The sequence below is a fragment of the Pinus tabuliformis genome, chromosome J (assembly GCF_031772625.1).
Source record: "Pinus tabuliformis cultivar Carrire ecotype Pingquan chromosome J, CPIR1, whole genome shotgun sequence".
Taxonomy (NCBI): Eukaryota; Viridiplantae; Streptophyta; class Pinopsida; order Pinales; family Pinaceae; genus Pinus; species Pinus tabuliformis.
Window position 1 is genome coordinate 807,391,497 of NC_142295.1, and position 4,412 is coordinate 807,395,908.

Consider the following 4,412-nt stretch of genomic DNA (forward strand, 5'->3'; position numbering starts at 1 on the left):
ATATTGCAAAACTTGATACTCCTGATGAAGCATTGAAACAGATTACTAAAGTTTTTGGAATTAAAAATGAACTTAGAGCCCATCAACTTGAAAATGAGTTGCTTACATTGGACCCCAATAATTTTTCTTGCATTGAAGATTTTTTGTCCAAGTTCAAGACCCTTAGACTTCTCTTGGAAGGTGTTAAGGTTAAGAAAGAAGATAGTAACCTTATCTATTCCATTCTTACTAAGTCTGGACCAGCCTACTCTGTGTTTGTTTCCACCTTCCATTCTACAAGAGAAGCCTTCATTTCTCAAGCACAAGACTACAAGTCCCCTTCCTTTGATTCTTTTTGTGATTCTTTAATAAGAGAACAAGAAAAACTCTTACACCTTAGTCTTCTTAATCTTGGAAACTCTTCCAAGAAAGCGTTAGCCGCCCAGCAACAACCAAATCCAAAGAATCCTAAGAAGTTGTATCCTAAAAGGAATGGTCCTAAGCAATCTCAGCCTCAAAATGAAAAATCATTTCAACAAAATGATAAGACAAATAAAAACAAAGGGAAGAAGACTGATAGACATTGCAACTTTTGTAATCGAGATGGCCACTTAGAATCCAAATGCTTTAAGAAGAAGGAAGCCTTGGAAGCAACAATGAAGAAGCATAACATCCATTTGGAGCACTCTTCAACTTCAACTTCATCTTCAGGAATGGCACTTTTTGCATGTGGTTGTCAAGCATCTCGGTCTGGCTATGCACTAAATGTATCTTCTTCTTCTCATTCTCATGAGTGGCTCATTGATTCTGGAGCTTCTTATCACATGGAAAAAAACAAAGCCATGTTTTCTTCTTTAAATGATTGTAACACCAAAAATATATATGTTGCTGATGATATATCTCTTAGTGTTGTAGGGACTGGAACTGTTCTTATAGAAAATGGTCAGTTTAATGATGTATTATGTGTTCCAACCTTATCCTGCAACCTTCTATCTGTATATCAGATAACTCATTCAGGTGAAGGTAAAATCGTTGAATTTTCACCTCATGATGTTGTAATTAAGGACCTAAGAGATCCTAGACAGATTTTAGCTACTGGCATTGCTGATGATTCTACAAGGTTGTATAAGTTTCACAACTTTGGGTCATCAAATCTTCCCTCAGTATTTGTTTCTCATAACGATGAAGTGAGCAAACTTTGGCATGAGCGATTTGGTCACTTAAACTATCGCTCCCTTCAGAATCTATGTAAAGAAAATATGGTGACAGGTCTTCCAATGGTATCTTGCAGAGATGGTGTTTGTTCCGGATGTGTACTCAGAAAACATCATCGGGATAGTTTTGAAAAACGTGCCTCTTGGCACGCCTCAGCCCCTTTACAGCTCGTGCATAGTGATTTATGTGGTCCACTTCCAGTTGTTTCATTCTCTGGCTACAAGTATTTCTTAACTTTCATTGATGAGTTCTCCAGACGCACTTGGGTATACTTCTTAAAACTCAAGAGTGAATTATTTAACATGTTCTTGGCCTTTAAGGCCTTTGTTGAAAAACAATTTGGACATCAAATTCTTAAGCTAAGATCTGATAATGGTGGAGAATATGTTAACAAAAAATTCATCAACTTTTGCATTGAGAATGGAATTCAAATGCAACATACTGTTCCATATACTCCACAACAAAATGGTGTAGCTGAAAGGAAGAATCGCACCTTAAAGGAAATGGCTAATTGTATGCTTCAATCTAAAGGACTTAGTCTTAATTATTGGGCAGAAGCAATTAACTGTGCGAATTACATAATAAATCGCACTCCTACTAAGGTTTTAAAGAATCTAACTCCAGAAGAAGCATGGAGCTCAATTAAACCAGATGTAAGTCACTTTCATGTTTTTGGAAGTGAAGCATGGGCCCATATTCCAGATGAGAAACATAAAGCTTTAGAACCTAAGAGTGAAAAATGTATTTTTGTTGGATATTCTGAAGATGTCAAAGGATATAGACTTATTCCACTTAAGTCCAAAAATGTTATCATTAGAAGAGATGTAAAGTTTGCTGAAAATATATCGGCCTGCGAGCCTAGTTCGGCGGATGTGCCACCTCTCCCTATCTCTTCTACTTTTGAAAATATTTCTTCTTCAGATGATGAAAGCGAGGATGAAAATCCTCCCCCACCTTCTCAGGATCCTCCTTCAGCTCCTCAGCTTCCAAAATGGGTCCGTGCTACTCGGGATGCAGCAGGTGATCTTGCTGGTGATCCTACAGATCAACGACGCACATGTTCTCAGTTTGATAGAGCCTCTTCTTTACTGGCTCAAGCTTCAGTGAATTATGATCCTGACACCTTTGCAGAGGCTTCAGGCCATCCAAATTGGGAAGAAGCTATGAATGAAGAATATCATTCATTATTGGAAAATGATACATGGGATCTTGTTCCTCTACCAAAGGGACGAAAACTTGTTAGATGCAAATGGGTTTACAGAACCAAGTATGGACAAGATGGGAAAGTTGATAAACATAAAGCTCGTCTTGTTGCTAAGGGTTTTTCACAAGTTGAAGGCATTGACTACACTGAAAACTTCTCCCTTGTTGCCAAAATTAACTCTATCCGCCTTGTTCTTTCCCTTGCTGCCTCTTTGAAATGGGAAGTCCATCACATGGATGTTAAATCTGCCTTCTTGCATGGGGACTTGCATGAAGAAATCTATATGGAACAACCTATTGGATTTATACAAACAGACTCCAGCCTTGTATGTCGGCTTAAGAAATCCTTTTATGGTCTCAAGCAAGCTCCTCGAGCTTGGTATGCCAAAATGGATAACTTTCTTTTAGAAAATGGCTTTTCTAGGTGTCATTTTGACAATACTGTCTACACCAAGAAAGTGGGCAAGTCTCTTATCATTCTTGTTCTTTATGTTGATGATCTTATCCTGACTGGTAGTGATCCCAACCTTATAAACCATGTGAAGTCTAGCCTTAAAAGGAAGTTTGAAATGACAGACTTAGGACACTTACATTATTTTCTTGGTCTTCAAGTCTTGCAATCCAAGGAAGGTATTTCCCTTTCCCAGCCAAGTATGCCTATGATATTCTACGCCATTTTCACATGGAAGACTGTAAGCCAGCCCCTTCTCCCTTTCAGTTTGGAGTCAAACTTTCAGTCACTTGTACTTCTCCTAAAGTTGATGCTACCTTATACTGTCAACTTGTAGGAAAACTTTTGTATCTAACCCATACTCGTCTTGACCTTTTCTTTGCTGTTGGCCTTGTTTCTCGGTTTATGCAAAACCCACGTGAAAGTCATTGGAAAGCAACTAAAAGAATACTTCGTGATGTTCAAGGTATAGTTCAGTTTGGGATTCATTACAGTGCCGAAGCATCTCCTCTATTGGTTGGTTTCACTGATTCCAATTGGGCTGGTGACCCTGATGATCGGAAGTCTACTGCAGGTTATGTGTTCACTCTTGGTTCAGGACCTATTACATGGGCTTGCAAGAAACAAGGTGCCATTTCTCTTTCTTCAGCAGAAGCAGAGTATCGTGGTGCCGCAGAAGCTAGTAAGGAAGCCTTGTGGCTTCGTCAGATCCTATCAGAGTTTGGTTTTCAGCAGCAACATCTGACTACACTTTGGTGTGATAATCAAAGTGCCATTCAACTATGCAAAGATTCAGTCCAACATCAGCGCAGCAAACACATTGAACTGCACATGCACTTCATCAGAAAGCTCATTCACGACCATGTTCTTGAAGTGCAATATTGTTCGACAGATGATCAAGTTGCAGACATCTTTACAAAGGTTCTCACAGAGGCGAAGTTCACTAAACTTCGATTTATGGTTGGAGTTCAGGAAGTTGTCACTAAGGGGGGATAGGCTCTAGTGCCTCCTTCCTTCTCCTATTGTGTCATATTTGTAAATCCTTCAATCCTATCCCAAGTTGTTCTTAAGGGGGGATGTTAGGATATTCCGACACATAGGAAATAGTTAAGTATAACTTGGTCCAGTATAGAGTTAGGTAAAGTGTGTTTCTTTAATATGTATATTTTGTAACTTATAATCCGACGGTCACGATATGTAGTGATCCGACGGTTCATTCTCTCCTTAGTATCACCGACACTTGATCCGTGGCTTAACACCCGATTGGTCCATAATCTCTATTTAAAGAGCATGGAGGGTCATTTGTAGGTTAACCGTCCATGAGAGAAGCTTATGTAAATTTTCATTCTTTTATTAATAAATTTCCTGAAGTGGCCATATTGGCTCAGGCCGTGGACTGTTTCCCTCTTTGAGGGTTTTAACCACGTCAAAAGTACTGGTGTATTGATCTGTGATCTGTTTGTGAGCGGTGACCTTTGGTGTTCTGTCTGAGGAACTTACCCTGTAAATTCCTACACCCACCACAAGTTGATGTAACAATTGACCCGATTTCACCTTCAGTTAA